This window comes from Xenopus laevis, chromosome 4L (genome assembly GCF_017654675.1).
Source record: "Xenopus laevis strain J_2021 chromosome 4L, Xenopus_laevis_v10.1, whole genome shotgun sequence".
In the NCBI taxonomy this organism is placed as follows: domain Eukaryota; kingdom Metazoa; phylum Chordata; class Amphibia; order Anura; family Pipidae; genus Xenopus; species Xenopus laevis.
Genome location: NC_054377.1, coordinates 138,311,969 through 138,325,176, shown reverse-complemented (window position 1 = coordinate 138,325,176; position 13,208 = coordinate 138,311,969). Strand labels below are relative to the sequence as shown.

Below are 13,208 nucleotides of genomic sequence, written 5' to 3'. Positions count from 1 at the left end.
CACCATCTCTCCCTACTATACCCGCTATCCCACAGTCACACTCCCTTCCCAGAGACTATTATCCACTGTTACTATAGGCACCATCTCTCCCTACTATACCCGCTATCCCACAGTCACACTCCCTTCCCAGAGACTATTATCCACTGTTACTATAGGCACCATCTCTCCCTACTATACCCGCTATCCCACAGTCACACTCCCTTCCCAGAGACTATTATCCACTGTTACTATAGGCACCATCTCTCCCTACTATACCTGCTATCCCACAGTCACACTCCCTTCCCAGAGACTATTATCCCACTGTTACTATAGACACCATCTCTCCCTACTATACCTGTTATCCCACAGTCACACTCCCTTCCCAGAGACTATTATCCACTGTTACTATAGGCACCATCTCTCCCTACTATACCCGCTATCCCACAGTCACACTCCCTTCCCAGAGACTATTATCCACTGTTACTATAGGCACCATCTCTCCCTACTATACCCGCTATCCCACAGTCACACTCCCTTCCCAGAGACTATTATCCACTGTTACTATAGGCACCATCTCTCCCTACTATACCTGCTATCCCACAGTCACACTCCCTTCCCAGAGACTATTATCCCACTGTTACTATAGACACCATCTCTCCCTACTATACTTGCTATCCCACAGTCACACTCCCTTCCCAGAGACTATTATCCACTGTTACTATAGGCACCATCTCTCCCTACTATACCTGCTATCCCACAGCCACACTCCCTTGAATTTGAAGCAGTAACCCTTACTACTGCTCCTGTATCACACTATAGTGCTGGAATCAGAATGCAAGGTTTCATGCTTTAGCACTGCTCTTTTTATTGGGAAATGCCTCATTTCATAGAGCAATGAAATTGGAAGCCGAGCTCTATGCAGTGTATATCAAAGGTTAGAGCTAACAATAGGAGAAATTATATACCTATGTTTGCCTCCACACCTTCTCAGGGCAGCCAGAACTTATGGTCCCTCCCAGTCCCTGGCAGGATTCCTGCTTCCTTCAGTAGGGAGAACAGGAGGGAGAGAGATATCAGGTACCTGCAGCAGGTATTCCTCTAGTAGCTGTCACACCTCTCACCCAGTGTGTGCGGCAGGGTGCAGGGAGTACACCCCACGCCATGGAGAAATGATCACAAGGTCGATAATCCCCACGGCTGGGAGCAGGCACATTCCTTATTCCTGCTCTGGAAAATCTCTGTTTGTGCTACAATCTCGCATGGTCTTTAGATCGGATTCCTGAAATCCAGGTGAGATTCCGACACTTCCTACTTTTACTTTTTCTCTTTTCAAGTCATAGGACTTTGCTCTCCCAGCCTGAGAGAAGCCTGGGGCCTGGCACTGAACTTGGCACTAAAATGATCATTGCTGTGTGTAACAATGTATTGTGGTGTGTCGCTGAGTGTGCCAGTGCCAGGGGGCACATATCAGGTCAAATCTAATGCAACACTTTAAATTGTTCATGTGAAATGATATTTTTAAACTTGATTTGAGTTTCATTGCTTCTTAAAGGAGAACTAAAGCTTAACTAAAAAAGTAGCTGGAAATGTTGTACATTATGTTTTGTGCTTCTGTACCAGCCCAAGGCAACCACAGCCCTTTAGCAGTAAAGGTTTGTGTCTCCAAAGATGCCCCAGTAGCTCCCCATCTTCTTTTCTGCTGATTCACTGCACATGCTCTGTGCTGCTGTCACTTACTGAGCTTAGGGACCCACTCACAATATACTGTACACATAGAATAGAAATGTCACAATATAAGGCTGATTAGTAATTAATACAGATAATTATTACATGGCAGCACAGAAACCAGTGCAATTAGCATCAGAATTTAATAATCAGCCCTGTAGCATCAGCTTATATTACAGACCAACCTCATTTTCTGCTGGATAATTAGTGAAGACCCCTAAGTTTAGCTTTTCAACAGCTGCTCAGAGCCCACTGAGCATGTGAGTGTCACAGACACTTTCCAAGATGGTGATCTGTTATGTTTTGGGTAGCCAAGGATGAGTAGAGTATAACAGTGCTTTATTAGCAGAGTCATGCAGCCATTACACAACAGTAACTTTCACTTTTAAGCTGTCAGGAAGTATGCACAGTATAAGTCTGGGCACAGTGACATCTACAGGCCATTTGTATAAACACCACATATTCCCCCTATAGTAGGAAAGCATTTGGGCAAATGTAATAAACAACAACAATACATCTTAAAGCAATAATATACATTATTCACATCGCATAGTCCTGGTTCCATGCAGATAGTTTTCTGATTCTCTCAGTACGCCTTATAGGTTCCCTTTCTTCAGGCCTATTGCAGTTGACATCAGGAGTAGGAAAATGTCCTTCATCAAATGGAGCTTCTCCAAAGTCATATCTAACAGGAGCAAGACGACTTGCATTCCATATGCATCCATCAGACAGTTCATATGTGTATGGTCCTTGCTGGTGTCTCACTTCAAGTGGTGTAGTAAATTTAGATTGTCCTTGTTTCAGTATTCCTGGTTTCTTAATTCTGACTAAAGATCCAGGCTGAAAGTGTACTTCTCTGGCACCACGTTTTCTGTCAGTATAAGCCTTGCATTTGGCTTGTTGACCTTTCACAACGTCAGCAGTAGATGATTTTGTAGGCACAGTATTTTGTGGAAGTTTGATGTCTGCAACGTGTAACTTAGTGCGCATCTGTCTGCCATGTAATAATACAGCAGGAGATGATTGGGTTTTTACATTTGGATTACCTTCTCTGCTGAAGGCTGTAGACAGAAATGTTATTACTGTAGCTGATGTTATATGAGAAACAAATGCAATTTCAGGCCATTTACTGTAATAGTCTATCAAGGTTATAGCAAATCTACAGTCTATAGGAGCATCTGTAAAAGGACCGACAATATCAATAGCAAGTTTTTCCCATGCTGAATCAGAGAATGGTACTGGTTTTACATCTGGTCTCAACTTAACTTTGTGTACAAAGTTCTTTACACAACCCAGTGAAGTGTTGTTTTGTGGTGAAATTTTAGACACAGGCTGTGTGGCAGGCACTGGTGCTGTAATAATGAGACCGTCAACTAATTGTAAGTTTAATACAGCAAAGAGATCCCTTCCAAGTATATCAGTACCCTTATTCACAATGTAAAAGTCACATTTTGCAATATTTGATTCAAATTGTACAGTCACTGGCAAGCAACCAACACAGGGATTGGATCCTTTAAGTTACTGACCAGTTTTAGGGCAGGTGCAACAAGCAGATCTTTTACAACGTATTTCAAGAAAATCTCCTTTGGTTGTATAGAAACAGCTGAACCTGTATCAAGCATCAGGTTAATGGAGTGTCCCTTGTCAGCAGAAGCAATACTGACACTGACAGTGCATATAAACTTGTCTGGAATAAATGTACCAGCTTTATCCACACTTAATACTGTGACATTTGTAGTAGTGACTTCATGAACATCTTTAGTAGAACTACGGCAGATCTTAGCAAAATGTCCTTCCTTTGTGCATTTGCGGCACCGTTTAGCTTTTGCAGGACATGTAACATAATTTGCAGTGTGTTGTGTTGAACCACAGCAAAAGCAGTATTTTCTATTTGTATTTACTGTATGGTTTTGCAGTATAGGTGAATCCCTTTCCTTAGCACTGTATTTTGCCTGTGACTGTGCATTATTAGGCCACAGTGCTGAATTCACAGTCTGTACATTCCCAGCAGTTCCCTGACTGAGAGTTTTAGCCTCTGCCACTGCTGTTTCAATTTGGCTAGCAACTATAATAGCCTTTGCAAGGGTTAAATCCTGCTCTAGGAGCAGTCTCTCTCTAATGTGAGATGAGTTTTTTTTTCCACTCTTTGGTCTCTTAGCATTTCATCTTTTAGATTCCCAAACTCAAATGTAACATCCAGCTCTCTCAAAGCTGCTACAAACTGTTCTGTGGATTCACCATTACATTGTCCACGTTGGCGGAATTTATATCTTTCAGCAACCACATTTACTCTTGGCACAAAAAAGTTTCATAAGAATCATCAGGTAATGGTAATGTATAGAATATACGCTGTCCCTCTGCTCCCAGGCAGTGAATAAGTAAAGCACGCTTTCTAGCAGCAGAAATCTCCCCTTGGTCAGCAGCAATAATGTCATTTTCAAACATACGGATCCAAGCAGTAAAAGGTATGGTAGGCTCACCAGGGTTTGGAAGAAAAGGTGCAGGCTGCTTCAGAGGTAGAAGATCCCATCCTCGTCGCCAATCTGTTATGTTTTGGGTAGCCGAGGATGAGTAGAGTATAACAGTGCTTTATTAGCAGGCTCTCATGCAGCCATTACACAACAGTAACTTTCACTTTTTAGCTGTTAGGAAGTATGCACAGTATAAGTCTGGGCACAGTGACATTTACAGGCCATTTGTATAAACACCACATGACCCCCTGTGACAAGTTTGAAGTCCTGGATCATTGCTGCTATTGAGAAGCTGAAACTTTAGGCTGGTGCAATAAGTTCAGTGTATTTTTAGCCCTATTCTTATTTAGAGTTTAGTTCTCCTTTAAGCATTCTGTAGTTTTCCCCTAGGATAAAAGTGAACCCCAGCCAGCTACAAGCAGCAGCTACTAATGTGTGTGACATGTTAGAGGTGCAGATAGTGCAGGTACAATAGAGCCCAATTTGGGGAATTTTACATGTTTGTCCCCCAAAATTTTGCAAACAGTAACCCATGAAATCAAAATATCCCATGCCTCACCACGGCAACCTCTGCTAAACTGCAGTGAACATGCCACGCCTAAAATACTAGGAATCTATATGCTGGCGTAATGAAGTGACTGCCTTTTTATTACATGGGTTACTGTTTGCATAGTGGCCTGCTGTGATTTGCATGAGATCAGTGGCAGCTTTATAGCTAAAAATCTGAATTTTGAAAAAATATAATTAACTTCCATACCTGCTGCCTTTCCCATTAAAAAATAAAAAAAGATGATGTTGAACTTAACCCTGCCCCTTTCCAGATGCTGCATCCATAGAAATCAGGATGGCCATAGAAAAATGGGTCACGGGGCAGGAACGTGTTTGCCATAGGCACGGCTAACATTGTTTCCACTATCAACCTCTCCGTGCACGTATTATATGTATGTTTATATATGTGTGCCTTAATGGCAGCTATTGTACAAAATGGGCAGTTTTGGGCAATCAGTAGGTGTCAGCTCAGACTCACTGCAACTTGCTTTCTGCACAACACAAAGGGGAGTTTAACTTTAAGTTAATGTTCAGCATGTTATAGCATACCCCAGTGATCCCCAACCAGTAGCTCGTGAGTAACATGTTGCTCTCCAACCCCTTGGACGTTGCTCCCAGTGGCCTCAAAGCAGGAGCTTATTTTTGAATTCCAGGCTTGGAGGCAAGTTTTGGTTGTATAAAAACCAGATGTACTGCCAAACAGAGCCTCAATGTAGGTTGACAATCCACATAGGGGCTACTAAATGGCCAATCACAGTCCTTTTTTGGCACCCCAGGAACATTTATCGCGCTTGTGTTGCTCCCCAACTCCTTTTACTTCTGAATGTTGCTCACAGGTTCTAAAGGTCGGGGATCCCTGGCATACCCTATCGGAGCATCTTTTTTAAAGTAGGTTTTGAATCACTTGCCTTCCTCTTTTGCCTCTTCCCAGTTTTCATATGGGGGTCACTGACCCTGACAACCAACTATTGCTTCTGTAAAGCTACAATTTTATTATTGTTACTTTTTTAATTACTTATCTTGGCATTCAACCCTCTCCCATTCATCTTCCAGGCTGTCATTCTAACCATCACCTGGTTGCTAGTGTAAATTTGTCCCTGGCAACCCAATAGCTCCTGAAATTTCAAACTGCTCACAAAAAACCCGAAATAATTCAAATAATTCAATAACCCCAAGACGAACTGCAAATTGTCTCAGAATATCCCTGTCTGCATCATACTAAAAGTGAATCTAATAAGGGGTCTATACTGTTCTCTCTTTGGATTTACAAAGTGACCTGCATGTTCTTGCCCACAATTACTTGAGCGAGAAATACTTGTTATTTTGGAAAGGGGTTAAGGCAATTCTATGGTTTATAGCATTTCTGTGCAACTTCTTGTAGCGGCTGTTTATTTGTCATATTGCATAATCAAGGCCAGATCTGTACAGGTATATGTATCTATTATACAGATGACATTGGGTTTTCCAAAAAAAAGGGGTATTTTCGTAATTGGGATCTTCATGCCTTAAGTCTACTAGAAAATCATGTAAACGTTAAATAAACCCAATAGGCTGGTTTTGCTTCCATTAAGGATTAATGATATCTTAGTTGTTGGGATCAAGTACAAGCTACCGTTTAATTATTACAGAAAAGGGGAAATGATTTTTGAAAATTTTAATTATTTGATTAAAATGGAGTCTATGGGATATGGTCTTCCCGTAATCAAGGGCCTTCTGGATAACAGGTTTCTGCATAAGGGATGCCATACCTGTACCATACCTATGTAGCCCTTCAGCAGAATAGGAGACGTAAAAATCATTATGAGTGTCAGGTATTCAGATGGAGGCCCTGGTCTGCAGCATGAGCCATGGGAATATCTTATTATGGTATATGAATATTACTGTAGTATAATATAGAGTAGAGGGCTTATTATAGGTGTATTATTCCCACCTCATCCTGACCCTTCTGAATTTCCATTTATAAATAACACAGAGACTTAAGTCTATATAGTTCAGCCATTGCTCTGGTCTATACATTGATTTAGGGAAGGGCAGCCATAACAGGAGGAATACACTAGTTCCCCAACCTTTAACAACCAATAATACACCCAGTAGTAATGAACAATATTATGTAATATTCATAACTACTAATTATTTCTTGCCAATAAGGCATGTGGCCAATTTTGTAACAAATACGTCTCTTGTTACCACCTGACTGTGCAGGGAATTCTATAATCTCTTTCTGTCTCCAAAATGCTTTGTGTATTATTATTATTATTATTCAAATATTACTTTACAGAGATTATACATCATTCACATCAATGCCTGTCCAGTGAAGCTTACAATCTAATGTCCCTGCCATGCACCACTATATTTAATATTCCCAAACAAGACATAGACCAACCTGAAAATGCTGCTGACATCACAGAGGGGGAGGAGCCACAGTGTAAGGGGCACAGTATGGAGGATAAGGTGCCAGATATAGCCAGTAGTGATGGGCAAATAAATTCGCCAGGTGCAAATAAGTGCGAATTTCCGTGCTTTTCCGCCAAAAATCATCAAAAATCGCCGGTGAAAAATCAGATGCATTGGAAAAAAATTGGGTACGCGTCAGAATAGTCATGCGCATAAACATTGTCGCGCGTCAAAGCTATTCAGGTGCCCATTGACTTTAATGCATTTGGGCAAAAAAGGCACGCATATAACAATTGTCGCTGACGTCAAAACTGACGCGCAACAAAATAATTGACTTCATTCCATTTCGCTTATTTTTCCTTGTTTCGCATTTTTCCGCAAAGCGAAACAGGACAAATTCGCCCATCAATCTAAAAAGTCTTTTAAACTAACCAGGGGACCCCTCCCATGCTGGGGGTCCTTTCTGACCTACCCTAAAACAGACTATGACTATGGAAATTTATACTGCTAAGACGGCTCTGGCCATCGCAGAGTTAACAGAAAATAAACATTTTATTTACACTTCCTCTGCTTTTTGTCACCATGGATAGTGATCCTTTCTCTGCAAAATAAGAGCTTTGTGACCCAGGGGCAGCACCCTGCTCTCTCCTTTCTCTGCATAATCACATTCATTCAGGGGGAATTGGGAGAAAGTCTGTCTCTAAATGAATTGTATTGAAAAACCAAGATTCCCAGCTGCTGCCAGCCCTACATGGGAAGGTTAGATCCTGGCTGGCCCTGGGATCTTGCAAATACTATTTATTAGAGACCGGTGTCCTAGTGATCTCTCTGACCCTTATTTAATGGGATACTTTACCCACCCAAATTGGATTTAAAGAATAGGATCTTTCCTGTGTTCTTCTTCCTGAGTAAAACAATGTCCCTCTGGAATCTGTGAGATGTTTCATGAAAGAGTTATTTCTCTGCACGTCAAAGCAAGCGTTCCGCCATTTTACCCACAATTTGCCCACTAAAATTGACTTTATATTAAACAGGTTATAGGCAACCTGCTGCATGTAAGATGAAGGCTTTCAGGGGATGCTGGGAGTTGTTATTTGATGACATCTGAGAGGACACTGGTAGTATTTCCAATCCTGCTTGATTGATATCGTTATAACAGTGCCTCATGGACTAGCTTCATTGGGCATCCGTAATATAGTGACCAATGTAGTGAATAAAGGAGTCCCTATTGTAAAATATAAGGATATTATAAGTGGCGAGGAGTTCCATGACCATATAAAACACGAGGCCGAAGGACGAGCGCTTTTATGAAGATCATGGAACGCTGAGGTGACTTAAGGGGTGCAAGTTTGGTCACTACCACTTTAGTCACTAGGGCAGGGGTAGGCAACCCACGGCTCCGGAGCCTCATGCGGCTCTTCATCCTGCTTGCTGTGGCTCGGTCTTGCGGCTTTGCCTGTCACGTTGTCTATACAGCCCTCAAACCTGCTGGCGGCTTCTTGAGTGTGCGACCGCTGTAGGGTTGCAAGGGCTGTATAGATGTCCCATGAGTGACAGGCCAAGACCAAATCGCAGCAAGCTGATTCATCGTGGTCCTTACCGTGGTCACACACTCAAGAGAGGGACAGATCAGCATGGAGCTTCAGAAACAAAGTCACATCAAACAGATGAGAACACTAGAATTTAATATGGCTATTTCAAAGTAGGCCTAGACATACACACTGCACTTCTGTTTGTTGTATTCTGTTGTTGTAACAAAAAAGGGTAAAACTTTTAAAAGTTTATAAGCTGTTTTATGTTTTGCGGCTCCAGACTATTTTTCTTTAGTGGAAGAGGGGGCAAAATGGCTCTTTTGATAGTAAAGGTTGCTGACCCCTGCACTAGGGTCTTCACTGGATCCTTAAATAACATACAACAAGGAAGTTCTGCAGATCCAGAATCCCATAGAAGCCAAACAATTACTATACAATTGTGGCTAAATTTCCCATGTACCTCAGCTATATAATATTTACATTTTATTTCACCTGGTCCCCACGAGCATCACCTTTCACATGACTCCAGTCTGGTAGCCCTCTACACCTATGAGGGGTTACTTTCCCCTTTACCACTGGTGGAAGATATTATATTGAAAGGGGTTGTTTACCTTTAAACTAATTTTAGTATAATTTCGAGAGTGATATTTTCAGACAATTTGCTTTTATTTTCGATTATTTGTGTTTTTTGAGTTATTTGCAGTGGTGTAACTACCGGGGGAGCAGGGGGTGCGATTAGGCCAGAGCCCCCCGGCAGCTCGCGCGCCACTGACTCTGGGGGCAGAAAATGGTGTTCGCCCCCCTCTAGTTACGTTACTGGTTATTTACCTTTTTATTCAGCAGCTCTACGGTTTACCATTTCAGCAATCTGTTTGCTATGGTCCAAATTACCTTTAGCAACCATGCACTGATTTGTTAAAAGACTCAGGGTCAGACTGGGGGTCTCGGGCCCACTGGCAGGGCCGCTTCTGCCATGAGGCAAGGTGAAACCCTTGCCTCAGGCGGCAGCGAGTGGCCAGTTACAAGGGGCGGCCGCTTTCTTCTTGAAAGCTGGAAAGAGTCAGAAGAAGAAGGCAAATGATTCAAAACTAAAAAATGAAGGCCAGTTAAAAAGTTGCTTAGAAGTAGCCATTCTATAACATACTAAAAGTTAACTTAAAGGTGAAGCACCCCTTTAAAAAGTGTTGATTACATGTTATTGTACTTGGGTTCAGCCACCCCGGGGTGCGTACCAGTAATGGAAAGGGACATGCTGGCAGTTGTGAGGGTCAGTAGAATGTATTGCTGGGGAAGGGAAGCAGCGAAACGGCTCATGAGCATTAACATGGAAAAATGGAACAATGTGTCCCTGTCCTGCAATATCCTGCTACTTGGCTGTAAGCATGGGGGGCTCTAAGCTCAGCCTTTGTTTAGGGGGGAAAATGTGTTTGACAAGAGTCTCTTTAACCCACTGAGACACAGATTTGTGTTAAGACTAATTAGGTTTTCAAGTAGATGTTGCTCTGACCTAAAGTCACGGGGTTTTGCCCCTTTTTTGTGTGCCAAGTGTGCGCAGAATACGGAGGTACTTCCTGCAGGAGATTAAATGAAGGGGACCCTCCAATAGAGCTGCCTCTCTCAGCCAGACACTTGGGGGCTGAATATAACAAGCAGCGCTCCTCATTGTCTGAAGCTTTACTTTAAATACATTTTTTAATATTGAGTGATAGGACCGATTTTAATTAACTTGCATTCTTTTTTAATTTCCTGAACATAGCAAAGAAGAAGAGGCCCATGGGGTCTTAACATGTCCTTTCATGAGTTTTTACTCTCAATAGTAAAGCGGGGCCCTCACTGTGAGATGCCATACAGCTTACCTTGGGAAATGCAGCTCTTGTATGCTGGGGAACCTGCCCTGTCTCACCCCTCAATATAAATATTACATTCTTTATATTCACACACACACAGTGGACTTATTTACTAAAATAGGTGCTAAACTGCAGAGTTGCCCATAGCAAAGGGGTTGTTTACCTTTAAATAAACTTTTAGTAGAGAGTGATATTCTGAGACAATTTGCAACTGGTTTTCATTTTTTTTACAATTTGCGTTTTTTGATTTTATTCAGCAGCTCTCCAGTTTGCAGTTTCCACAATCTGGTTGCTAGGGCCCAAATAACCCTAGCAACAATGTATTGATTGGAAGAAGAGACTGGAATATAAATAAATAGGTGTGGTCTGAATAGACAGATGAGTAATAATAAAAAGTAGCAATAACAATTAATGTGTAGCCTTATTGAGCATTTTTTAGATGACCCCATTTGAAAACTGGAAAGAGTCAGAAGAAGAAGGCAACTAATTTTAAAAAAACTAAAGGCCAACTGAAAAGATGCTTAGAATTGGAGATTCCATACTAAAAATTAACTTAAAGGTGAACCATTCCTGTGTCATGTGTCTCCAAAGATGCCCCAGTAGCTCCCCATCTTCTTTTCTGCTGATTCACTGCACATACTCTGTGCTGCTGTCACTTACTGAGCTTAGGGACCCACTCACAATATACAGTACACATAGAATAGAAATGTCACAATATAAGGCTGATTAGTAATTAATACAGATAATTACTACATGGCAGCACAGAAACCAGTGCAATTAGCATCAGAGTTTAATAATCAGCAAACCTGTAGCATCAGCTTATATTACAGGGGAACCTCATTTTCTGCTGGATAATTAGTGACGAGCCCTAAGCTTAGCTTCTCAACAGCTGCTCAGAGCCCACTGAGCATGTGAGTGTCACAGACACTTTCCAAGATGGTGACCCCCTGTGACAAGTTTGAAGTCCTGGATCATTGCTGCTATTGACAAGCTGAAACTTTAGGCTGGTGCAATAAGAGCAGTATGTAAAATATCATTTTTAGCCATATTTGCTTTTAGGGTTTAGTTCTCCTTTAAAGGACCACTAAAATGTTCAAATTTGCGCCCCATAAGGCTCTAGCTCCTGTGGCTGGGTTCATGAAACTGAATGCAATTAAATTACTGCACCTGTTTCAGCTTTTGATGTATCTATGTAGTTGCAATATAGGGCCATATTTTTATTATAGGCATCTGAGGGCCTTTGAAGTCATCTGTGGAGGGTGGCCCAAAAAACTGTCCCAATATATTTTTAAAAGCCTTCAGCCCAACATTGGTCATTTGCTTAAAAAAACAGTGCTGAGGATGGAAGGGGGGCAGGGACAGTGCATGAAATGACATCCATAGAGATACCATAAGTGTTGAGAGTAAAGGATTTAAGGGAAATGATATCCGAAAATATACAATGTCCATCCTAGCAGGTCACAGCAAATAGATGTTTGCTTACAGTATTTATTTTGCCCTGCACTGAACCAGTATTTGCTATGTTCTAATTAGTTGCTGTGAGTTACCAGGGCACAATTTGCACCTGTTACAAAACAGACATTAAGAGCTTCCCCCCCCCACCATAAAATGAATAAAGTCTGCTCCAAAAATAAAAATAAAGTCTGCTCCATATATACCAGGGGTCCCCAACCTTTTGTAGCCATACTGTAAGTCATATTCAGATGTAAAAAGAGTTGGGAAGCAACACAAGCATGAAGAAAGTCCCTTGGGGTGCCAAATAAGGACTTTGATTGACATAGCCCCTATGTGGACTGGCAGCCTACAGGAGGTTCTGTTTGGCAGTACACCTAGGTTTTATGAAACCAAAACTTGCCTCCAAACCAAGAATTCAAAAATAATCACCTGCTTTGAGGCCACTGGGAGCAACATCCAAGGGATTAGTGAGAAACATGTTGCTCATTAGCCACTGGTTGGGGATCACTGATCTTTACTATAAGCCAACCTTACCCAATCCAATATCTCATTCCCACATCAAGGGGATTAATATTATATATATAATATATTAATAAATTAATATTCCACCTTTTGCCGCTATAACAACTTCTACTCTTCTGGGACGGTTCCACTAGATGTTGGGACATTGTTCCATACATTGCTCCCATTTGGCCAAAATTAATGATGTTGGACACTAATGTCAGGGTCAGTCCAAGAAGATAAGGTTGCGGGCACCTCCAAATTGTATAAACACGTGCGAACCGGAATGATTTAAAAACGATCCATCTTTATTGAACAAGTTAAAAAGTGGCGGGCAGGGGAAAAAGGGAAAACAGGCTCAACGCGTTTCGTGACGCTAAGTCACTTCATCAGAAGCATGAATGCCCCCTGCTGGGACCTCACTAAAATAGCATTCACAATTAAGAACATTAGGAACATGTTTTAAAAATCACAAAACGAGTATGCCCTGTGTTCAGGGATCAGGGATCAGGCCTGCTTCACAATCGGGAGTTCCAATTCATCCCATTTGCAGTTACAAACGTTATCATTGGCATTATACCTTCAGGCAGGTAGTGTTCTCCTGACATCTGCCCAACCTACACTTACCCATCAAACTGCCAGATGGAGAAGTGAAAGTCATACCTCCAGAAACACATTTCCACTGCTCCAGAGCCAATGGTGATGACCAGTACACCACTCCAGCCAACACTTGGTATTGCTTTGCATGCAGCTGC

The 13,208-nt window shown here is 41.8% G+C and overlaps 1 protein-coding gene across 1 annotated transcript in view; it reads left to right on the top strand.

The window, feature by feature from the left end:
• Positions 1-1,036: 1,036 nt before the first annotated feature.
• XB5969698.L (provisional ortholog of laminin subunit beta 4 L homeolog) overlaps positions 1,037-13,208 on the top strand; it is an 88,413-nt gene continuing 76,241 nt past the window's right edge. Inside the window, exon 1 of the mRNA XM_018259108.2 lies at positions 1,037-1,269. The gene's annotated coding sequence lies outside the window, so the exon portion shown is untranslated. The remainder of the gene's footprint in view (positions 1,270-13,208) is intronic.